This window comes from Salvelinus sp. IW2-2015, linkage group LG8 (assembly GCF_002910315.2).
Source record: "Salvelinus sp. IW2-2015 linkage group LG8, ASM291031v2, whole genome shotgun sequence".
NCBI lineage: Eukaryota > Metazoa > Chordata > Actinopteri > Salmoniformes > Salmonidae > Salvelinus > Salvelinus sp. IW2-2015.
Window position 1 is genome coordinate 51965949 of NC_036848.1, and position 26833 is coordinate 51992781.

Sequence of the window (26833 nt, forward strand, 5' to 3'; positions counted from 1 at the left end):
ATTAGTGGTTCGGTGTGGCGCTAGCAATGTCAAGTTGTCAAAATGTTGTGGTGTTACAGCCTGAAGTTAAAATTGATTACATTTAGATTTCTGTCACTGGTTTAAATAGAAAAAATGAAAAAAGCTCAAATGTCTTGAGTCAAATAAGCATTCAACACCTTTGTTATGGCAAGCCTAAATAGGTTTAGGAGGAAAAATGTGCTTAACAAGTCACATAATAAGTTGAATGGACTCACTCTGTGTGCAATAAAAAATAAAATAAAAAGCATGCTTTTTGAATGACTAACTCATCTCCGTACCCCACACATACAATTATCTGTAAGGTCCCTCAGTCGAGCAGTGAATTTCAGACACAGATTCAACCACAAACACCAGGGAGGTTTTTCAATGCCTTGCAAAGAAGGGCATCTATTAGTAGATGGGTAAAATAAATAACAAAGCAGACATWGAATATTCCTTTGAACACGGTTAAGTTATTAATTAGGGACGYTTCGAAATTTACAAAAAGGTTACCTGGAGGAAAATGGGGGAGGATCAGGCTTTTTCAATTTCAGTCAAYGGGGCGGTTTAGATTTTTTAAATATCGAGTCTAGAGGAGGGTCAAATAATTTGCAATTGATGAAATTTCAATATTTCTCAGTGTTTAACAATTATTTGCTTATTAAGCTATATATTGATGTGTGCCCGATGCTGCCCCTCATCTATGATTCTCCGCTGGGCACGCAATATCAATTGCACCTATAGACTATTTAGTGTGGTCTCCATAAAATAATCCATAGCCTATAGGCTATAGGCTACGAAGTGCATGCTCGGAGAAGCACAGAACAAAGTTATATTTCAAAGATAGATGCTGGGATGGAGTAAATAAAACAAGGCAGCATKACACACTGCAATGGATATTCTAACCCTGAGCTCGGCCTGCTCTGCTCTTGCTGATCAAACACGTTTTTATGTGATGCTAAACCTATGGCAGTGCTGTGTAGGGAAGGTGGAAGTTCTGTAGGTGGAAGTTCATGAGGAGAGTCAAAGTTTTTTRCCCAAAATATTTTTTTAGAACGCCTAGTCCAAYAAATGCACTCTCTTGCGTGAGGGATAGCCTATAGCCTCTGTTCTGTTCAGTTTGAGAAGGACAGCGRGAAGATGAGAAGGAGGACCGGACTATAATTAATCAATTTTGAAATCAGGCTGTAACACAACTAAATGTGGAATAAGACAAGGGGTATGAATACTTTCTGAAGGCACTGTACATGCTGACATGACAGCTTATTTCACTATATAGATTTTTGTGCTATTGTGCTACGCATTTTAGTTTTGTTGTGTTGAACATTCCTGTGTACCCACTGAACAGTTCTARTGGTGTTAAAAAGGCATTCATTCATTCCCAACTGTACTTAAAGTACCACAGTGAGTCTATCTTGCCATAAAAGAGACAATTAACTCAAAACTTCTGAAACAAGTGAACATTTGTAATGACATGCAGACTAAACAGCATCCCTGTGGTTGCCAATGTTGCACTTACCAGGTTTGAAGTATGCCGATAGGTTGGTACGGAGGGCATCCTCTAGGTATTGAAGTGAATAATGGGAACCTGCAATCAATAAAGGCAATCTCAAAATACTTGTGTTCCAAGTGAAAACGGAATGGCTTTAATTAGATGCAGAATGCTTTAAGTAACAGATGATTAACACAACTATTTGCATAAAGAGGTTGAAGATAAACTTTTGCTGCTGAAAAGTATTTTTTATTTTATTTATTCATTTTATTTAACCTTTATTTAACTAGGCAAGCCAGTTCGATTCCCTTGTATTTACCTTGGTTTCARAGTATTTACAAAGTAAATGATGTGAGTGGTAATAGAAAGTGTTGATCAACTCAGTGCCATTGTGGTTTGAGTGTTCACCCTGAGATTGGAATGTCGGGAGTTCGATTCCCTGGTCGAGTCAAACCAAAGACTCTAAAATGGGATCTGGCAAGCCGTTCCGTCTTGCACAAGCCAAGGCTACTTACTTAATTAATAGAAAGTGTTAGGCAGCACCCGCTCAATGTGATTCCATGCATAGGACCTAGTATAATGACGCAGATGTAACATGCATTCTGCTGTTGCAAGCAGAAGTCTAGGAGGTAACGAGAAGCCTATTAAGTTTATACAGTGCCTTCAGAATGTATTCATAGCTCTTGACTTATTCCACATTTTGTTTCAGCCTGAATTCAAAATGGTTTAAATATATATTTTCCTCACCCATCTACACACAATACACGATAATGACAACATGAAAACATGTTTTTAGAAATGTTAGCAAATTTGTTGAACATGGAATACAGAAATATTTAATAGACATACATGTAAGTATTCWCACTTCTGAGTCAATACTTTATAGAAGCATATTTGGCAGRGATTACAGTTTTCTGTAAGTCTTTCTGGGTAAATCTCGAAGAGCTTTCCACACCTGGATTGTGCCCATAATTAAATTGGTTGTTGACCATTGCAAGACAACCATTTTCAGGTCTTGCAATAGATTTTCAAGTAGATTTAAGTCAAAACTGTAACTCGGCCACTCCGGAACATTCACTGTCTTCTTGGTAAGAAACTCCAGTGTAGATTTGGCCTTGTGTTTTAGGTTATTGTCCTGCTGAAAGGTGAATTCATCTCCCAGTGTCAAGTGGAAAGCAGACTGAACCAGGTTTTCCTCCAGGACTTTGTCTGTGCTTAGSTCCATTACYTTWATTTTTTATCCTGAAAAACTKCCCAGTCCTTAATGATTATTAGCATACCCATAACATGATGCAGCCACCACTCTGCTTGAAAATATGGAGAGTGGTACTCATTAGTGTGTTGCGTTGGATTTGCCCCAAACATTACACTTTGTATTCAGGACAAAAGTGAACTTAATTGCTTTGCCACATTTTTTGTAGTATCGCTTTAGTGCCTTGCATGTTTTGGAATATTTTTATTCTGTACAGGCTTCCTTCTTTTCACGCTGTCAGTTAGATTAGTATTGTGGAGTAACTACAATGTTGTTGATCCATCCACAGTTTTCTCCTATCACAGCCATMAACTGTTTTAAAGACACCATAGACCTCATGGTGAAATCCCTGAGAGGTTTCAAATAAAATTAAAATAAATGTATTTGTCACATGCGCCGAATACAACAGTTGTAGACCTTACCATGAAATGCTTACTTACAAGCCCTTAACCAACAATGCAGTTGGAGAAAAATGTCCTTCCCCTCCGGCAACTGAGTAAGCTGTATGCTTTTCAATGTAAATGTAAATTAAATGTAAATTAAAGCCCTTTTTCTTAGTTCCACGCTATTGGTAGGGCAGTATTGACTCAAGACGTTTTAGCTTTTCATTTTGAATTAACTAGTAAAAAAAAACATAATTGTACTTTGACATTATGGAGTATTGTGTGTAGGCCAGTGACCCCAAAATCTAAATTGAATACATTTTAAATTCAGAATGTAACACAACAAAATATGTGGAAAATGTCAAGGGGTATGAATACTTTCTGAAGGCACTGTAGCCCCTTACTGTCATGTCTATGAAATCCAATGGACTGCTTGAGCCTGCACAAGTGGAAGAACAATGGACTGCCTGGGCTTGRACAAGTAGCAGACCAATGGACTGCCTGGGCTTGCACAAGTAGCAGACCAATGGACTGCCTGGGCTTGCACAAGTAGCAGACCAATGGACTGTCTGGGCTTGCACAAGTAGCAGACCGATGGACTGTCTGGGCTTGCACAAGTAGCAGAATGTGGAGTAGCTATAGTAAAACCACTACTACTGTTATTATTGATATATAATGATGATGATGGTGATGGTGAGGATGATGTTTATCCTTATCATTATTATCATTATTGTGTTTTGCCATTTTGTATGCTGAAAGAAAGTGGCCTAATGCAGATGCAAAAAACAACAACAGCATGCCAATGGATTTGAGGTCTCATTTAATCTGGTACTGAACTAGCTGCAGACAGATAGACTGGAAGGGATTCTGTGCAGATGCTTAATGTGGRCTGTTCAGAGAGGGAACATATTTAGAGATAAATACCTGACATATGCATATGGCCTGACAAAGAGTAACTCTTCCTGATTGGAGATGGAGACAATGCACTGGTGCTTACCTCATCACAGTATAGTGCAGTACATGCATTCAGTTGTGTTCTAAGTATGTGTTCAGTTGTGCTTAAGTATGCGTTCAGTTGTGCTTTAGGTATGCGTTCCGTTGTGCTTTAGGTATGCGTTCAGTTGTGCTTTAAGTATGCGTTCAGTTGTGCTTTAAGTATGCGTTCCGTTGCTGCTTTAGGTTATGCGTTCAGTTTTGCCTTAAGTATGCGTTCAGTTGTGCTTTAAGTATGCGTTCAGTTGTGCTTAAGTATGCGTTCAGTTGTGCTTTAGGTATGTGTTCCTTGTGCTTAGGTATGCGTCAGTTGTGCTTTAAGTATGTGTTCAGTTGTGCTTTAAGTATGCATTCAATTTGTGCATTTAGGATGCGCTTCAAGTTGTGCTCTAAGTATGCGTTCAGTTGTGCTTTAAGTATGCGTTCAGTTGTGCTTAAGTATGCGTTCAGTTGTGCTTTGGGTATGCATTCCGTTGTGCTTTAGGTATGCGTTCAGTTGTGCTTAAGTATGCGTTCAGTTGTGCTTTAAGTATGCGTTCAGCTGCGCTTTATGTATGCGTTCAGTTGTGCTTTACATATGCGTTCAGTTGTGTTTTAGGTATGCGTTCAGTTGTGTTTTAAGTATGCGTTCAGTTGTGTTTTAAGTATGCGTTCAGTTGTGTTTTAAGTATGCGTTCAGTTGTGTTTTACATGGGTTTGTGTACTTACCAAAGCTAAAGATAGAGACTGTTGTATTGCAGATTTAAAGGTATAGGCCTTAGTTCTGCAGTTTCACTACAGGGCTAATATGTAGGCCATGCAGTGTCGCTAAGAGAGACTGGTGTTAATTATAGCTTTAGATCTCTTACTGTTTCTAGAAATACTACATACTTTACTGTGCATCATAGCACTTTCGCTGTTTGTACATAAAATAAGCCATTCTTGGTTGGTTTTATGCCATCTCATTCATTTTCTATTCACAGGCTGTTCACATAAGCTTAATGAACTTCTTAAAAATCCATACTGCTCGATCCTCTTAAAAATGAAAAAGAGTTGATATAGTCATTAGGATTATGATACAAAATATCACAAAAAGGAATCAAGTAATGAAGTCATCTTCACGTTGTATATCAACTTCCTTCAGAGAATGATTATATTTCATCCAGCCCCTCCCTTAGTTTATAATTTTATTAACCTTAACGTGTGTGTGTGCGTGCGTATGTGTGTGTTATAAAGTTCATATTAGCCCAAATCCTTAATGGACGTCCTGACAATCGTAATCTTATCTTAATGATCTGAGACATTGAAAATACAAAACCTGAAACAGTATTAAGCTAATATTGATTGACTGTTTAGTTTTAAAATGGAAGTGAACAGATGGGTGTCGTGATGTATCCACAAATCTGTAGAAAACCTGTCAATATGAACCTATAGTGGGGAGTCTGTGACACTGAACACACGTGACTTAGTTGGCAATGCCTTAATGTAAATTCTAAAAGCGTCTGTCCAATTCAATGTCTAAGTGCAACATGTCTTTAGAATCTGTGCTTGTTGGACATTGCTAGATTTCCTTGACTCTGGTTGCACTCGATTCAGCTCGCTTGGCTTAGCCTTTGCTCAGAGCAATACATTCAGTGAAACGTTTCACAACAAATGGCTTGAAATCGCAGGCGAACTCCACCCACCCYAAACAACCTGCTGGGTTATAAGTCATGTGTGCTCTCTCTGGATTTGTATCCGTCATCCCTCTGCCCAATCTGCCCATGCAAAATGCAAACCAAGCTTTGTGGAAGTGTCGTACAGGAGGATATGAATAAGGAAGTTACGTTTGAATTTCAAGTGCATACAGTAGCTGTGCCCTGTAGCATTACTTGGGCTTTATTCAATCCGTATCGCGGAAGTTCAGCTTTACAGTGCGATTGAAATTTAAAGGCAAAGTTCCTGCGTTGGTGGAGACTGCATTCACGGTAAAAACTGCATATGTTAGCTCAATCTGAATTTACCTTTCATTTTCTATTGCGCTATCTGTAACTCTTCAGAGCCATAGATCAATTAAAATGTCAGTCAGTCTCMWGGCCAGTGTTAAAATACCAAGCTGACGATAAATATGCATTTCATTATACACTCAGTACATTGCCAGTTAATTAGTACACCCATCTAGTACCAGGTCGGACCCCCCTTTGCCTCCAGAACAGCCTGAATTATTTGGTGCTTGGATTCTACAAGGTGTCGGAAACGTTCAAACATTGRTCAATTGGTATCAAGGGACCTAACGCGTACCAGGAAAACATTCCCCACTCCGTTACACCACCAGCCTGTACCTTTGACACCAGGCAGGATTGGACCATGGACTCTGCTGTTTACGCCAAATCCTCCTGACGCAACAGGAACCGGGATTCGTTGGACCAGCCATTCCTCAGTTTTTAGTTGATAGGAGTGGAACCCGGTGTGGTTGTTTGTAGCATGCCTGTAAGTTTGCACGATTCTTGCCATTCTTCTTCAACCTCTCATCAATATGCTGTTTTTGCCCACAGAACTGCTGTTGACTGGATGTTTTTTGTTTGTCGCACCATTCTCGGTAAACTAGACACTGTCGTGCATTAAAATCCTAGGAACCGACCGTTTTTGAGACATTGGAACCGGCACGCCTGGCACCGACGATCAAACCACGCTCAAAGTCGCTTAGGTCATTTGTTTTGCCCATTATAARGTTCAATTAAACAGTAACTGAATGCCTCGATGCCTGTCTGCCTGTTTTATATAGCAAGCCACGACCACGTCACTCACTGGCAGCAGGTAGCCTAGCAATTAGAGCATTGGGAGAGTAACTGAAAGGTTGCTTTTTAGAATCCCTGAGACGGCAAGGTGGAAAAATCGACAGTTCTGCCCTTGAGCGAGGCAGTTAACCCCCACAACAACTGCTCCCCGGGCGCCGATGACGTCGATCAAGGCAGCCCCCCACAGAAGACACATTTRGGTTGTGCAACCGATGAGGTATCCCCTTCCCTGTCTGTAGGAGTGAACCATTTTTGTGAACCGGGTGGTGTACCTAATAAACTGGTGTACAGCGTTCAAGGTCAAGATAACAATGTTTAAAAGGACATGCAAATATTTTATTTTATTGTATTTATGCATTTATAGGGGACAATGCACATGAATCAACATCAATATTACAATAATGCAACAATCAATCAATCAATCAAGTGTATTTATAAAGCCCTTTTTACATCAGCCAATGTCACAAAGTGCTGTACTGAAACCCAGCCTAAAACCCAAAACAGCAAGCAATGCAGATGTAGAAGCACGGTGGCTAGGAAAAAGTCCCTAGAAAGGCCGGAACCTAGGAAGAAACCTAGAGAGGAACCAGGCTCTTAGGGGTGGCCTGTCCTCTTCTGACTGTGCCGTGTGGAGATTATAACAGAACATGGACAAGATGTTCAAATGTTCATAGATGACCAGCAGGGTCAGATAATAATAATCACAGTGGTTGTAGAGGGTGCAYKAGGGCAGCACCTCAGGAGTAAATGTCAGTTGGCTATTCATAGCTGATCATTCAGAGTTAGAGACAGCAGGTGCGGTAGAGAGAGAGTCCAAAACAGCAGGTCCGGGACAAGGAGGCACGTCCAGTGAACAGGTCAGGGTTCCYTAGCCGCAGGCAGAACAGTTGAAACTGGAGCAGCAGCATGACCAGGTGGACTGGGGACAGCAAGGAGTCATCAGGCCAGATAGTCCTGAGGCATGGTCTTAGAGCTCAGGTCCTCCGAGAGAAGAGAGCGAGAAAGAGAAAGAGAAAAAGAAAAAAGAGAGAGAGAATTAGAGGGAGCATACTTAAATGCACACAGGAAACCGGATAAGACAGGAGAAATATTCCAGAAATAACAGACTGACCCCCAACCCCCAGCCCCCCAACACATAAACTATTGCAGCATAAATACTGGAGGCTGAGACAGGCCTCCACTATTTACAGTTGAAGTGAAAATGTTGTGTAGGTGATATTACCTACAGTTGAAGTCGGAAGTTTACATAGACCTWAGCCAAATACATTTAAACTCAGTTTTTCACAATTCCTGACATCTAATCCAGTAAAAATTCCCTGTCTTAGGTCAGTTAAGATCTCCACTTTATTTTAAGGATGTGAAATATCAGAATAATAGTAGAGAATGATTTCTTTCAGCTTTTATTTCTTTCATCACATTCCCAGTGGYTCAGAAGTTTACATACACCCAATTAGTATTTGGTAGCATTGCCTTTAAAATGTTTAACTTGGGTCAAACGTTTCAGATAGCCTTCCACAAGCTTCCCACAATAAGTTGGGTGAATTTTGGCCCATTCCTCCTGACAAAGCTGGTGTAACTGAGTCAGGTTTGTAGGCCTCCTTGCTCGCACACGCTTTTTCAGTTCTACCCACAAATTTTCTATAGGATTGAGGTCAGGGCTTTGTGATGGCCACTCCAATACTTTGACTTTGTTGTCCTTAAGCCATTTTGCCACAACTTTGGAAATATGCTTGGGGTCATTGTCCATTTGGAAGACCCATTTGCAACCAAGCTTTAACTTCCTGACTGATGTCTTGAGATGTTGAAACAACATATCCACATAATTTTCTTTCCTCATGATGCCATCTATTTTGTGAAGTGCACCAGTCCACCTGCAGCAAAGCATCCCCACAACATGATGCTGTCACCCCCGTGCTTCACGGTTGGGATGGTGTTCTTCGGCTTGCGAGCCTCCCCCTTTTTCTTCCATACATAACAATGTTCATTATGGCCAAACAGTTCTATTTTTGTTTCATCAGACCAGAGGACATTTTCTCAAAAAGTACAATATTTGTCCTCTTGTGCAGTTGCAAAATGTAGTCTGGCTTTTTTATGGCGGTTTTGGAGCAGTGGCTTCTTCCTTGCTGAGCAGCCTTTCAGGTTATGTCGGTATAGGACTCGTTTTACTGTGGATATAGATACTTTTGTACCTGTTTCCGCCAGCATCTTCACAAGGTCCTTTGCTGTTGTTCTGGGGATTGATTTGCACTTTTTCACACCAAAGTACGTTCATCTCTAGGAGACAGAACGCGTCTCCTTCCTGAGCGGTATGATGGCTGCGTAGTCCCATGATGTTTATACTTGCATACTATTGTTTGTACAGGTGAACGTGGTACTTTCAGCGGTTTGGAAATTGCTCCCAAGGATGGACCAGACTTGTGGAGGTCTAAACATTATTGTCTGAGGTCTTGACTGATTCCTTTTGATTTTCCCATGATGTCAAGCAAAGAGGCACTGAGTTTGAAGGTAGCCTTGAAATACATCCACAGGTACACCTCCAATTGGACTCAAATAATGTCAATTAGCCTATCAGAAGTTTCTGAAGCCATGACATAATTTTCTGGAATTTTCTAAGCTGTTTAAAGGCACAGTCAACTTAGTGTATGTAAACTTCTCACCCACTAGAATTGTGATACTGTGAATTATAAGTGAAATAATCAGACTGTACACAATTGTTGGAAAAATGACTTGTGTCATGCACAAAGTAGTGCCAAAACTATAGTTTGTTAACAAGAAATTTGTGGAGTGGTTGAAAAACGAGTTTTAATACTCCAAACCTAAGTTTATGTAAACTTCCGACTTCAACTGTATGTCAATGACCCGAGGTTAGCCAAAAGCTAATTTGCACCTGTAGTACCTTTGCAGGAAAGGGCCTTAACACAGCCACTATACAAATAGTCACTAAAACAATACAAACTACAAATACATTACATTACATCCAATTAACAAGAACAGCTCGTTGGGAAGAATCAATGGATTTCTTAGAGAAGTACATACAAACAGTCTTGTCGATATTTTAATACAGGCAAGAATTAGTCATCKATTTAGAAATATGTAGCATATTTTCAGTTAACTTGTTTACAACTAGTTATTTATTTTTTGAGTGTWRATACAGAACTGTTTTGGCTGCYTACATCTACATCTTAACTTGTGGGCAAGTAAGTGGGAGATCATTTATATAGATGGTAAACAGAAGGGAGCCTAATATTGACCCTTATGGGACCCTAATGTTATAGTAAAGAGAGTCCGACTGAGTGTCCCCCAGACGAACCCTTTGACTTCTGTTTGTCAGATAGGAATACATCCAACTAATAACTTCAGTGGACACAGTAAGGGRGGATAGTTTGGATACGAGGACCTCATGATTCKCAGTATCAAAGGTCTTTTTAAGATCCAAAAAGACTGGCCGACTTCACCACCTATGTCCAGTATAGATTTAATGCACTCCAGAAAATAGCAATTGGCTGTTTCGGTAGAATGGTTAGTTCTGAAACCGAATGGCATTTGATGTATTGAGTTGCCCAGYATGAGGTGATCAGTCAGATGATCAGCCACCCATCTTTCAGATACTTTTGATAGCATTGGAAGAATGCTTATAGGTTGGTAATTTTCCACCAGTGTTGGGTCACCAGATTTTAAAACAGGTATCACTGCTGCAGACTTCCAAGCATTGGGGAAGAACCCATATTTGATGGACAGATTAACTAGATGTACAATAGGGACAATCAGYGAATATTTGTGTCTCTTCAGGAATACAGTGTCTAGACCAAATACATATTTTGTTTTAGAGCTCCTGAAGAAGCTAATAATACTGTCCACTGCTGACGCTGAGATTTCAGGAATTGTGAAAATTGGTTTATTATTGTCTATGAGAACTGTGGTTTTGGTTGAAAATCTTTTAGCCAGTTCCCTGACAGAGTCAACAACAAACTGGTTAAAGGTGGTGGATATGAAATATGAGTCTTGAATTAGAATCCCATTAACCTTTAATTCAGGATGTTTTTTGGACTTTTCAGCTCCTGTTAGTTTGTTGAGATTTTCCCAAATCACTTTGCCATTTCCTTTTCCTTCATTGATCACTCTAAGAAAGAACTCTGCCTGTGCTTCTTTTATATTCTTTACCACCTTATTTATCAGTGCTGTTAATATACGTCTTTCATCATTCTGACCAGAATTTAGTGCTGTTGCACATTGTATTGTTGCACATTAATATGGTTCTTAAATCTCTTTTTAGTGAGCTTTCTAACCACCAATGGAACATTGTGGTCAGATATGCCAGTTAGTAAGTTAATGGACTTAGTTATTCGATCAGGTCTGTTAGTAAACACCAGATCAATTTGAGTCTGGGATGACTATGTTACTCTGCTTGGTCCTTGTATTATTTGAGTCAGGTTGAAATATATAAAATTATGTGTAAAATTAAATGTTTGGAGAGAAATTAAAAAGTGCCCTGCAACACACAAGCAAAATCACTAGTGAAGTACATTAAACAGCAAGACATGCGCAAACACCTAAAAAATGTAGGCCTACTTTTAAGTTTAAAAAGATGAGTTTAACCAAAAGACAAATCTGAGAACAGTGAGCAAGTCTGAGTGACAGACATAGGCAGAGAGAGCATTCCCAACTGTCGAGGCCGCTTGAGAGAAAGTTCGATCTCCACTTCAATCGATTTCTGTCTTTTACCTCGCAATTCTGTTCCAAAATGGTAAAGGCTCGACGAATTCCATCTGGTTTTCACAGCCTCCTCATTCCATCTCATTTAAGTGTGTGTGAAGACATGAATAACTTCTCTCTTAATAGTCTGTTAACACACCCTGCTCACACAGTGTGCCGACGTGTTGATGTCATCACCGTGCTTCTACATCTGCATTGGTTGCTTTTTGGGMTTTTTAGGCTGGGTTTCTATATAAGCACTTTGTGACATCTGCTGATGTAAAAAGAGCTGTATAAATACATTTGATTGATTTACATCAAGGTAAAACTAGCCTAAGCAGGTCATTACACGGGCAAAGATCACTGACTATCTGGTCTCCTCTCCAAAGATCACTGACTATCTGGTCTCCTCTCCAAAGATATGACTATCTGGTCTCCTCTCCAAAGATCACTGACTATCTGGTCTCCTCTCCAAAGATCACTGACTATCTGGTCTCCTCTCCAAAGATCGGAGCTCAGACTCTGTAAAGGGGGATCTTTACCCCGTCCCCCTTTTTCACCAATGGCTCTTTATCCTTAAGGATTTAATAGTATGGTAATGGAATTTTGTGTTTATGCTAATTAAACACAAGGCATTACCAGAGGGTTTGGAGCGGTGCTCCAGTGACAAGAAGTATACGTCTCTGGTGAACCTCTCCTGGGCTGAGATGGGACTCTACCTCTGTGTATGTGGAGGGTGACAAATAGTATCCGTCTCTGGTGAGCATCTCTTGGGCTGAGATGGGACTCTACCTCTGTGTCTGTGTAGAGTGAAAAACATTGCTCACCATGACTGCAGTGTCAAACTTTATTACACTGTGAGCCTCGACCAATAAACGCTGCCTGCTACCGTCACAGATGCCCTTTCTCTCTCTCCTCAGCTCCAACAATGTGATGATTTCCTCTAAGATGCTGGCTGTTAACTGTGACTTACCGCCACAAGGTGTCAGTGAAACCTAAATTCATGTGTTCTTATGATAATGACATGCATCATACATATTTTTACAGAAAACCCTACATTCAGCAAGGAAAATAGGGCAGGCAAAGATAACCAGTGACTTGAACAAATCCAGCACAGGGGGATAGGGACTCAAGCTAGCTGAACTGAGTAAGCATGGGGAGGATGGGGAGGATGTGGCTTTGCCCGGTTGGTCGTATTGTTGCGCTTAGATAATTCTATAAGCTGCTTTATACATGTCTCAGAATGGTATCAAAAGTTGAAGGCAGATAACAAATAGTGCCGTACCAGCAACACACAGCTGTACAGTACTGCAGGCCCAACAAACCCAGCTGTATAGTACTGCAGGCCCAACTAACCCAGCTGTATAGTACTGCAGGCCCAACTAACCCAGCTGTATAGTACTGCAGGCCCAACAAACCCAGCTGTACAGTACTGCAGGCCCAACAAACCCAGCTGTACAGTACTGCAGGCCCAACTAACCCAGCTGTACAGTACTGCAGGCCCAACAAACACAGTATGGAGCTGTATTGAGGACTATGAATAAACACAACAGTCTTGGGAAAGTATAAATAAACACATCTTCCCTAAGAAGGCTTCTTCACATTCATTGGAAGAGAGAAGTAGCACTTTGTGATTCTGAGAGTAGATAAAGGGCACTGAAACAGTCATCCAAAGAGAACATGCTGACCACAGCCGGCAGACTGGCCTTTTTGACTGATAGGAGGCATTATGCTGCACAGATTTCTTCCACATGTAGCACCTGTTATGATGCATATGCTGTCCTTTGAGGACGATACTTCCCCTAACCTCTGAATAACATTCTGCTAGCTGAACATGTGCAGACTGAATATGGATGCAGGTTAAAAGGGAGTTATACTGTGTATTGTAAAGAGATGGAAGCCTACAGATGTAGGATCTTAATTTGATCACCCTGTTGCAGAAGAACCTTCCTGTAATGCAGGTAGTGTAAAAATTGTGGAGTATATGAGGTTTAAAAAGGCGTCTGAAGTTTGTAATTTCCACTTTGAAATTAGACCAAATTTTCCCTTACAAAAAAWTMATCTACCAATACTAAAAAGTCCACTAATTAGAATCCACATAATAATTCACTTTTCCTGTTGCTGCAGGAATATGTTCCTGCTGTAGCAAACTGGTTCAAATTAATATCCTACATCTGGACTGTGTATTATAGTGAAGAATTACATGTCATAATGTCTCATATGGCAGTCATGCACACAAAGCAAAACAAATGACATTAACAATTGTTATTGCAATATACTTATATGACCTTTCTTGTTTGTTACGGTTGCACAAATGTCATGTTTATTATTTTTGAATGACAAATGGCTTCTACTTAACAGTAAGTGTACCTAGCTATACACCTATATATTTTCATGGTATTTACATGGGCTGTCAAAGTGTAATTACAGAGTAACTAATTCATTACCATGTAATAACAGTGGTCACTGAAGATCCCATGGCACTTATAGTAAGGGATGGGGTGTTAACCCCGGTGTCCTAGCTACATTTCCAATACGGCCTWCATACCATCACGGCCACCTATGACCTTGTGTTTTATGTCCAGCAACCACATGGGAGAGAAAAACTACAGAACGCTCCTTTCAACCTGAAAGGAGTTTTAAAGGAATGCACTAGATCCCTGTCAGTGCACCATCATATTTTCTACACAAGAAAAGCGACATGATGTTCCATGTTTCCCTTCTTCTGTTTTACATCTTGGCGTCTGAGTGAACAGATACCAGGTTTGGCTGAATCTAATAACGCACTGGCACAGGAGTAATTACTACTAAGTGTTAGTGATTTCTGGGGTGAGAAATAGCCTCTTTGGCACCTGAAGGCAGGCGATTATCGCAGTATTGTATTGAATAAGAACATCAGAACACAACATGACAGTACTGTATTGAATAAGAACATCAGAACACAACATGACAGTACTGTATTGAATAAGAACAACAGAACACAACATGACAGCTACTGGATGGAATAAGAACAACAGAACACAACATGACAGCTARTGTATTAAATAAGAACAACAGAACACAACATGACAGTACTGTACTGAATAAGAACAACAGAACACAACATGACAGCTACTTTACTGAATAAGAATATCAGCACACAACATGACAGTACTGTACTGAATAAGAACAACAGAACACAACATGACAGCTACTGTACTGAAATAAAACATCAGCAACACAACATGACAGCTACTGTACTGAATAAGAACATCAGCACACAACATGAACAGGTACTTGTACTGAATAAGAACATCAGAACACAACATGACAGTACTGTATCTGAATAAAAACATCAGAACACAACATGACAGCTACTGTACTGAATAAAAACATCAGACACAACATGACAGCTACTGTACTGAATAAGAACATCAGCACAACAACATGACAGATACTGTACTGAATAAGAACATCAGAACACAACATGACAGTACTGCTACTGAATAAGAACAACAGAACACACATGACAGCTACTGTACTGAATAAGAACATCAGACACAACATGACAGCTACTGTACTGAATAAGAACATCAGCACACAACATGACAGCTACTGTACTGAATAAGAACATCAGCACACAACATGACAGTACTGTATTGAATAAGAACATCAGAACACAACATATGGAACTAGAGAACACCATCTTCTGACTTGCCTATTTACTTGAATTGTAAATGTATGTTACTCTTGCAAACAAGAAAATCCAGAAGATGAAAGGAGGTAAAGAATTCAAAGAGATATTCACTTCCCTTTACCCTTTAAGGCTGCAACAGAAGCTAAGAGGGGGAGAGCAGCAGTGTGTGTCTACAGTAAAGCTTTAAGTAGCTATTTGTACTCTGAGTTGGCCCAATAGCATGTCATCACCTTCACAGCAGGATGCACTGTTGTTTTATCGCACAGAGGGTTTGTATTGCCCATCGCTTTTCTCTCTCCTTGTAATCTTGATTCTAAAATGTTCAGAGTTTGCCACTAGGCTAAAGTGTTTCCAAATTGCTTGCCTTGTCACTGCTGACTTTGCGAGCCCATGAATAAATGATAAAACCCTTGTAAGCTTGTGACACTGTTTTAATTGCTTCTGCCACACTAATGTATACGTACAATGGAAGTACAAAAATGCAAATGCCAAATACAGTTACAGCGTATGACTTCCGCACATGGCCAAACACCATCCTAGGCATTTACTCCACAACATACAGTATATTATGTCAATTTATTTAAAATGTGTGAGCTTTTTCATCTGCTTGTTGCAGTTGAGTGCATGTTTGTCGGTCAGGAGGTTGAAATCACAGCTGTTGGAACCCACATTGTTGGAATTTCACTGATATCATTAGGCTACTCTGTCGGAGACATTCTAAAAACATAATTACATGTCTGCAACGCTGTTGATTCCCATGAATAGGCTGTATGGTATGACGACAGGGACAATGCTTTAACATAATGCTCCCCAGCTGTTCTGTTGTGACATACAATATTGATTAATTATAAGGACGTTATAAAAGGCAGGTTGGATTAGATTTCKGTGGTTCTTTATCCAATGAGAAATTGACTCATGTGGTTATCACTATAGCTTACATGGAATGTGTGTATGGCATATAGTAGATTGATTTAACACTTCTCTGAGGCAATCGAGTTAAGTTGTTTACATTCTTCTCTAGAGTATGCCTCATTACCGAACAAGAAAAGAGCAACTGAAGGGCCAGTGGATTAGGCGTTCTGTTTGGAGATTGAGATGCCTTTTCTGTGTGGGGTCTGCAAAAGGTGTGTTGATGAGGCTTTCATTTCACTGTTGTTTTACACAGTGCTTATATGTACTTAGAGGTAATGAACGACACTACTAGCAGTGGTTAGAGATAAAAAATCTATAGTGAAGTAATGTTGCTAGTATCACTGCTTCATTACAAGAGCAAACTTGGAAAGCTCTGGGATCTATAAAGAAGATCATCCTTGAAACAAATAAAGCAGCTACTCATAGTTGGATATTAACCCATTTCCAAACCGTGTTGTATTCAGTAGCATGCTTTGTAAGACAAATCCATAATTCCCTTAATGAAGTCTCAAAGATAATAAAAAAAGTCTGCTGTCTCATCCTCCTCATCCCTCAAAGTGGAGGCTTGGGAAAGTCAAAATCTCAGTGTTTTCCATTTTTCATTTTTTGCACAGTAGTCTCGGCTCAGTTACATCKTACTGCTCCTTGTCTACTGCAGTTCTCGATCAACTCTGATTCTTCTTCCTTTGTTTGCTCCCACCACACCACCTACAGTAAGGKCTATATAACCCTGTCATTACACAGTCACAACTCACAGGCCCAGAGCAGAGCTTTACTTTCAACCCAGAAACTGGCACCAACGTTGGCAGTTAAGTGAGAAGAAGCCTTCATCACAGATAGCGAGTGACGTGTGAGGTTGCTGTCATGTTTTTGCAACAAAAAAAAGAATGATTATAATGTGAGGATAGGAATGCATGGTGCAAGCTCCCTTCCTGAGGAAGAGTAATTGCTCTAGGGGCTGTGATAAAGAACATAAAGAGGATGAACCCAGTTCTGCTTGTGATAAAGAATGTCAGAGGAGGCCTGAAGGACTATTATGAAGGCTGCATGATTGTGTTATGAATATGAAAATAAAGGAAGAAAAAAAGACATTAATGCTGATGCTCAATCGTAAACCGGGAGATGACTTGGTGTCATTGCTTAACATAATATTTGCATAACAATGCTTCTTCTAATTTTAAGTATTGGTGTTTCTTTAAGCAACTCTTTGTATACATGTGTCAGTCAGAAATCACTTCATCGTCTACAGTTAGTTCAAAATGGTGCAACTCAGCTTTTAACAGGCACCAGAAAATGTAACCATATCACACCTATTCTAGCTTCTCTACACTGGCTACCAGTCAGAATAGAATAGATTTTAACATTTTATTAATCACGTTTAAGGCTTGTTTTAGCCCCATGCTATATCTCTGATCTTTTATCTCTCTACGAGTCAGGACACAGCCTGAGATCCTCTGGCAGGGCAATGCTAACCATTCCAAAGTCTAGGTTGAAAACTGAAGGAGACCGGGCATTTGCCATTAGTGTCCCTAGACTTTGGAATGGTCTGCCAGAGGAGATCAGGCTTGCCGATTCAGTGCCTCTTTTTAAATCCCTGCTGAAAACACTTTTATAAAGATTCTTTTAATGTATGACTTCAGTATATGATTTTGATTGGCTATCTTTTTTTATTCTCCTTCCGCCTATCTATGTTTCTTTGTTAGTACTTTTATTTTATGATGTAAAGCACTTTGTTACTTGTATTGAAAAGTGCTACACAAATAAAGTTGATTATTATTATTATTTCTCCTCTGGGGCTGCTCTAAAGTGAGTAATGAAATACAAAGCAACTTAACAGGCTACAGGGCATTGAAAAATCTGAGATTGGACCAAACATCTGTGTTTTATAGCCGTTTAGAAATTAAATGTACAGTACCTTCAGAAAGTATTCATACCCCTTGAATTATTTCACATTTTGCTGTGTTACAGCCTGAATTCAACATGGATTACCTTTATTTTTTCTCTCACCCATCTACACACCATACCACATAATGATAAAGTGAGCATGTTTATAGAATTTTTTGCATTTATTTTGAAAATGGAATACAGAAATATCTAATTTACATAAGTATTCACACCCATTTGCTTTGACACACCAAATTGAGCTCAGGTGCATACAATTTCCTTTGACCATCCTTGAGATGTCGCTACAACTTAAGTCCACCTGTGGCCAATTCAAATGTTTGGACATGATTTAGAAAGAAACACACCTGTCTATATAAGGTCACACAGTTGACAGTGCATGTCATAGCAGAAACTATACTATGACGTCCAAAGAACTGTCCGTAGGTCGCCGAGATAGAATTGTGATGAGGCATATATCTGGGGAAGGGTATAAAAGTATTTCTAGAGTGTTGAATGTTTCCTAAGAGCACAGTGGTTGCCATCATTGGGAAATGGAAAAGATATGGGACTACCCAGACTCTGCCTAGAGCTGGCCGTCCTACCAAAGTGAGTAACCAGACAAGAAGGACCTTGGTCAGGGAGGTGACCAAGAACCCAATGACCACTGACAAAACTACAGAGTTCCTTGGCTGGGATGGGAGAACCTGCCAGKAGGACAGCACTTCACCAATCTGGGATTTATGGGAGAATAGCCAGATGGAAGCCACTCCTGAGAAAAATGCACATGACAGCACYCCTAGAGGTTGCATAAAGACATGTGAAAGACTCTGAGGACACAAGGCAAAATATTTTGTGTCTGATGAGACAGAAATGTAACTATGTGGCTCGAATGCAAAGCGCTATGTCTGGCGAAAACCACACACAGCTCATCACCCATCTAACAACATCCCTACCGCAAAGCATGGTGGTGGCAACGTCATGCTATAGGGATGCTTTTCACCGGCAGGTCCTGGAACAAAGAATAGGGCCAGATACAGGCAAATRCTTGATGAGACCTGATTCAGAGTGCAAACGACCTGAGACTGGGGCAAAGATTTACGTTCCAACCGGACAATGAGCCCAAACATACAGCCAAAGCAACGCTAGAATGGCTTCAGAACAAGAATGTGAAAGTCCTTGAGTGGCCCAGCCAAAGCCCAGACTTGAATCCCATAGAACATCTGTGGAAAGACTTGAATATTGCTGTTCACCGSTCCCCATATAACTTAACAGAGCTTGAGAAAATCTGCAAGGAAGAATATCCCCAAATCCAGATGTGCAAAGCTGATACAGACATACCCAAGACGAATCAACTCTGTCCTCACCGCCAAATGTGTTTCTACGAAGTATTGACTCAGGGGTGTGAATACTTATTTAAATTAGATTTCTGTATTTGGTTTCAATACATTTGCAAAAATTTCTAAAAACCTGTTTTCACTTTGTCATTATGGGGTATTGTGTAAAGATGGGTGAGAGAAAAAATATATTTTATCCATTTTAAATTCAGGCTGTAACAAAACAAAATGTGGAAAATGTCAAGGGGTGTGAATACTTTCTGAAGGCACTGTAATCATGCAATGAGAAAGTTGAATGTTAATCATACTTTTCTTTATTGGCATGGAGCCTACAACATAGTTATGAAGGTATCTAATAAACTAGTGGGCAGTACAGAGGATATAGACATGCACTGTGGTTGTTTTATTCTGACTCGAGGCTGAAGCAGATAGGCTTTGTTACTGCAATCAGCATGTCACATTACACTGGCCTCTCATAGTGGCCTCCTAGAATTCATATCTGATTCTACACATATCATCTCACATCTAGCAAGTGTTCCTTATGAGTAAAAGTTGTCTCTCCATGAATACAGTTCACTTGTGTGTCATATACAATCTCCTGCTGCCATCCTGGATATGAAAAACAATCCAATTCATTTCCGCCATAGAGGTGAACATTGAGTAACAATTTCAATATGAATTTTCTTGGCACCATTTCAAGGATCACAATCTATCAGATAAGGTTAATAACAGTGCATGTTAACACTTACACATTTTTGTCTCTATGGGAAAATGRACTCTATTCTAGAGAACCCAGTGACATCTTCCCTGATGACAGACTGGCAATTAATGTCTTCCCCTTAATATACACAATATTATTGTTCACTGCAAAAGGAAATAGTAATCAGATAATTCATGTGTATATATATATTTTTATTGAACGTCTACAATACATCACCCCTCATATATGTTGCTATACCACTGAGATAGGACATACTTTAACACAATATGATTACAAGGATAGTGAGAGACTGAGGGCAGGGAGTAAGAGACCCAAATGGGAGAGAGAGAGAGAGAGAGAGAGAGAGAGAGAGAGAGAGAGAGAGAGCAATCAGGGGAAGAACAGAGTATAAAATTCATTGAAGCGAGAAAATAACAATGTTCACTGTTGTATAACTTTTGAAAACCCCAGGGCCAGGCAAGAAATTGAACAGTGTAAAAATAATTAGAACAGGTGTGAGCACAATGAGATGGAGGCAGAGACTGTTGACAAAGCAGTCCAACCATCTTCTTCTCCTCACACTGTGTTGAAAGTCAATTTAGAGTTTCCTCGGCCACTTCTCTTTGTCTCTCAGGCACAGGCACGTCACTAGGCGACAGAAAAGGGTTAAGAGAAGATTCAGATTCAAACCACTGCTGTATAAGCATGTCTTGATTCACGCGCCCTTGACATAATACATACTGAAAAATAGTGGTATATTTTGTTGAATATACATTTTTACACTGCATTCTGTATCTCAATAAAGAAGTTCTGGTTCTGTATATTGTAGGATTCGGCGGTGATTTTCCACCATTTTACTGTCCTCAATGGCAAGACGATGGAGGAATATTTCTGCAATCTAATCCTTCACTGTTAATGCTGAAGGTGGCAGTTCCCACAGGATTGTTTGGTTATTTCAYGCAGTTTTTCAAGGCATATTTCCATGGGCTTCAGAGACAGAGACAAAGCGAGGCAAAAATTTACTCCCCATTGTTCAGTGCTGGGAGGCATCACTGCAAAGATTTTCAGCAGGTGAACAAACAATCATGTTTTAAGATGTTCAATAGAATATTTTAAATAATGGTTCAGCCTAACCCAGTTCTATCCTCAACTGGTTGCATGCAGAGAATTTAGTGTGGCGACTTATTCCGTGCTGATTTAATGCTGACTTACTCAGTTAACATCAGGACGCACACAAGCTCTGTAATTTTATGCAATGTATTACAAGGTTACATACATAACATGTAAACCAACTATTAGTTGTGCAGATGCTTGAAAATAATCCACAATGAAATGTGTTGGTACGGTCTAACAACCCTGCGGTGATATAGAATACAGAACTGAAAATAGCAGTCTGTTACTACTTGATATGGGAGTAAACACGGCAAAGAATGACAAAACTGGTCTGTGGAAATGATAATGCAAAGTATTTGCTGTTGATGTGTATGGTTAGGCTATTGTTTAATAAGGTACTGCTTGAGTGGTAGGGATGTCAAACAAAATGCTGGATTAATGTAGACACACACACACACACACATACCTCTTTGCCTATATTTCTGAAGAACACGTGCATCTGCATTTCTCTCCTCACAGTGGTCTCAGCTGGATGCTTTGATTCTTAATTACATTCTCACATTCAAAAAACAATCCATCTGATATGCAAGATGATTCCTTTGGAGTGTAACCCCCATTCCTATAAGCCTCTTCAAATTGTCCCAGTGGATGTCATTTTGTTGCCGGATATCATTATCTGTGTGATGCGTTAATTATGTCATTATTGATGCTCATATTTTGGTCAACATCCATTCACATTTTTGCATCGTCTGGGTATTTCTTGGTTATGCCTTTTCAGTATGGTCACATACTATCTTTTCAGAGACAGTATTGTATGATAAATGAGAGATGGATTCATCTTTATACTTTTTGGATGTAACATTGGGGTCTTCGGGGTTGCAGTCCATGTATGATTGACCTAAGACATCTCCTTGAGAGGAGTATTTCTCAGAAACCTCGTGTGGCCTGCCATGCCTTTCTAATCACTGGGGCAACCATCCATTTCAGAGGATTTTTCTGTGTCATCATGGCAATGTCCATGAAGGCCCCTCATCATTTATCAAGGGCATATGATCAAGCCCATTCAGAATGACAATAAAATAGTACTTTGAAGCAGATATGACAGAAAACCCAAAGCTTCTGTTCTAAACAATCAGCGGTATTGAAGCAGTATACTGGAGCCCCAGGTTTATCTGGATTGCAGGTGGTGATTAAAGCTGTAAAAAAAGGTGATGCCTCTAACAATGTTCAGCTTGGTTTGCCCGGCTACTAGCTAATGACATTAGAAAGAAATAGATTAGTACAGGTTTTAACACTGAATCTTAAACTATTGGTGGGAGGCCAGTGAAATAATATATTTTAAAACTATTGAAGATACAGTTGAAGTTGAAAGTTTACATACACTTAGGTTGGAGTCATTAAAACRTTTTCAACCACTCCACAAATTTCTTGTTAACAAACTATAGTTTTGGCAAGTCGGTTAGGACATCTACTTTGTGCATGACACGTCATTTTCCCAACAATTGTTTACAGACAGATTATTTCACTGTATCACAATTCCAGTGGGTCAGAAGTTTACATACACTCAATTAGTATTCGATAGCATTACCATTAAATTGTTTAACTTGGGTCAAATGTTTCGAGTAGCCTTCCACAAGCTTCCCACAATAGGGATTCCCGCAAGTACTGGGAATGTGATGAAAGAAATAAAAGCTGAAATAAATAATTCTCTCTACAATTATTCTGATATTTCACATTCTTAAAATAAAGTGGTGATCCTAACTGACCTATGACAGGGAATTTTTACTAGGATTAATAAATGTCAGGAATTGTGAAAAACTGAGTTTAAATATATTTGGCTAAGGTGTATGTAAACTTCCGACTTCAACTGTAGGTAATATCACCTACACAACATTTTCTCTGAAATTGGTATACAATCTACTGCAGCTTTTCAATCCTAGTAACGTGTAAGGCATCACAACTGTTTAACATACACATTCTGAGGTGGATAGCTGGTCAAGGTGTTAGGGCCAGGTGGGAATAGTGAAGAATATTCTTCACTTTAATAATAATAACTTTAATTCCCATGTGGCTTTATTCCCACCTTGTTTCCCCAGAGTGCTTGTGGGGCAGTGTATCATCGGCTTGCAGCTAATATGCTGGCTAATGTTGCAATGTGCTGATTATTTATTTTAAATTCAGTTTGCCATTATGCAAAGCTGAATTGGTGATTCAAGATGATTTAAAGCCATATTCTGTAAGATCTTRACACCATTAAATAGTGGGCCACCAAGAAAAACATAAATTGATGGTAAAAGAGAGAAAGATAAATAATATATTGAAATATCTATTTTTAAACAACCTTAGGTATGTTTGGTGGTCGTATTGGAGAGGAAGTGACTTACAACGTGAGTGTTGCTCTGACTACCGCCCTTGTCTACCAATGTCATCTACATTCAGACCAACGCAGTGCTACCCCACTGGCAAGAGCACACTTTACCACAGGCCAGACAGACACGTGGCAATGACTGGTCAGATCTGAATGACAATGTAAAGACATAAATCATGTCTGTTCGAATCGACCGAATCGTACACGGTGTCAGGGACAMTTTGATAGACAGCATTACTATTCCTTGAGCCAGAGCTTTATCTCTACGAAATGAAACCTCCACCAAGTCCACTTTTATTTCCCCAGGCATATGACTTTCTTGATTCTTCAACACAAAGAAGGCAGGAAGAAATGTCATTTGGTAATGACAATGAACAATGCCAAAACACCTTTTTTGGTTGTCTATTTTCTCCATGCAAGCCTWGTTTTCCCCAAAAGTGGTTTGTTCTGTTGAAACTTGATATAGAAATTGTCAGTCTGGTTGAGTACTCTGGATCATTTCTCAGACAGGTTTGCCATCAACAACAGTCCCACACCATGGGACTGCCAGTTTCTAAATCAGGTGTCAAATCCCTCCACCCGGGACATGCTGCTGTGCAAATCAAATGTACTTATGAAAGCCCTATCTGGAAAACCACTATCTGCCGTTGATTGAATATCGGATATATTGAACATGGGAATTACCAATGTTGTTGTTAAGGAGCAAGCTCTATGTATTGCAGTGGAGGCTGCTGAGGGGAGGACGGCTCATAATAATGGCTGGCACGGAGTAAATGGAATGACATCAAACACATGTGGAACCATGTGTTTTATGTATTTGATACCATTCGACCTATTCCGCCCCAGCCATTAGCACAAGCATGTACTCTCAAATAAAGGTGCCACCAGCCTCTGGTGATGTATTGTAGTGCGGCCAATAATTTCACTACACCAATGGAGTGATTCGCAACTCCAGTCCTCCAGTACCCCCAACAGCCCAACTCCAGTCCTCCAGTACCCCCAACAGTCCAACTCCAGTCCTCCAGTACCCCCAACAGCACATATACAGTTGAAGTCGGAAATTTACATACACTTAGGTTGGAGTCATTAAAACYCATTTTTCAACCACKCCACAAATTTCTTGTGTACAAACTATAGWTTTGGCAAGTRGGTTAGGACAACTACTTTGTGCATGACACGAGTAATTTTTCCAACAATTGTTTGCAGACWGATTATTTCACTTATAATTCACTGTATCACAGTTCCAGTGGGTCAGAAGTTTACATACACTAAGTTGACTGTGCCTATAAACAGCTTGTAAAATTCCAGAAAATTATGTCATGGCTTTAGAAGCTTCTGATAGGCTAATTGACATCATTTGAGTAAATTGGAGGTGTACCTGTGGATGTATTTCAAGGCCTACCTTCAATCTCAGTGCCTCTTTGCTTGACATCATGGGAAAATCTAAAGGAATCAGACATCAGAAAAAAATTGTAGACCTCCACAAGTCTGGTTCATCCTTGGGAGCAATTTCCAAACAGCTGAAGGTACCACGTTCATCTGTACAAACAATAGTACGCAAGTATAAACACCATGGGACCACGCAGCCGTCATACCGCTCAGGAAGGAGACGCGTTCTGTCTCCTAGAGATGAACGTACTTTGGTGAGAAAAGTGCAAATCAATCCCAGAACAACAGCAAAGGACTTTGTGAAGATGCTGGAGGAAACAGGTACGAAGATCATACTTTTTGGAAAAATGTCCTCTGGTCTGATGAAACAAAAATCGAACTGTTTGGCTATAATGACCATCGTTATGTTTGGAGGAAAAAGGGGGTCGCTCGCAAGCCGAAGAACACCATCCCAACCGTGAAGCACGGGGGTGGCAGCATCATGTTGTGGGGGTGCTTTGCTGCAGGAGGGACTGGTGCACTTCACAAAATAGATGGCATCATGGAAGGAAAATTATGTGGATGTATTGAAGTAACATCTCAAGACATCAGTCAGGAAGTTAAAGCTTGGTCGCAAATGGGTCTTCCAAATGGACAATGACCCCAAGCATACTTCCAAAGTTGTGGCAAAATGGCTTAAGGACAACAAAGTCAAGGTATTGGAGTGGCCATCACAAAGCCCTGACCTCAATCCTATAGAAAATTTGTGGGCAGAACTGAAAAAGCGTGGGCCTACCAACCTGACTCAGTTACACCAGCTCTGTCAGGAGGAATGTGACAAAATTCATCCAACTTATTGTGGGAAGCGTGTGGAAGGCTAACTGAAATGTTTGACCCAAGTTAAACCATTTAAAGACAATGCTGCCAAATACTAATTGGGTGTATGTAAACTTCCGACCCACTTTGAATGTGATGAAAGAAATAAAAGCTGAAATGAATCATTCTCTCTACTATTATTCTGACATTTCACATTCTTAAACTAAAGTGGTGATCCTAACTGACCTAKGACAGGGAATTTTTAATAGGATTAAATGTCAGGAATTGTGAAGAACTGAGTTTAAAWGTATTTGCCTAAGGTGTAAGTAAACTTCCGTCTTCATCTGTATTTGCTGTATCCCCAGACAAAAACACCTGATTCAACTCGTCAAGGACTTGATTAGCTGACAAGTAGAATCAGGTGTGCTTGTCTGGGGCTACAACAAATATATGAACTGTCGTTACTGGAAGACCGGATTTGGGAAACTGCACTTTAGGACTTATGCAAATGTTTGCACCAACTAAATACAGTTAAAATTACAGACTAATTAGCTATCCCTTGAAGAAAGGGAGTTTTCAAACGGAACCTTTCAAACAGGAGTTATTGTAATAGGTTTTTGTGAGCAAACAACTATTAAACCATGATCATGATAGATGTTTATGCTCACCATGCAAATGTGATCACAGGTCTTTAATCTTATATTAAAAGGCTGCTAGAATAACTTTTATGCTTGAATGAGACTACTCCCTTTTATTTTGGCCAATAATTGCTTTTCTTTAATAATTGAAAGCGAATAGTTGCTATATAGATGCCAAGGCCCCTGGGGTAAGTCAAAGACAGAGGCAGAGGACAAACCAGCAATTAATGATGGAGTACAAAAAGTACAAGACTGTAGTCTTTCAATACAACGCCACATTTCAACTGAGTAATGTGCTGATTGTCAATGCCTATTTCAATGCAGAAAATTAATGGATTTACTGGCACAGTGAGAACTCTTGACCATCCCTATCCAGTTAGATATCCAACACAATTTATCTGTTGGTTGTACACTGCATATAATATAAAAAGGAGGCAGGCTCTGAAAGATGGCCTA

General features: G+C 39.8%; 1 protein-coding gene across 1 annotated transcript in view; it reads left to right on the forward strand.

Moving 5' to 3' along the window:
* The window catches only part of LOC111968271 (CUB and sushi domain-containing protein 1-like), a 441455-nt gene that overhangs the window by 125663 nt on the left and 288959 nt on the right, over positions 1-26833 (forward strand). The gene's annotated exons all lie outside the window — the stretch shown is intronic.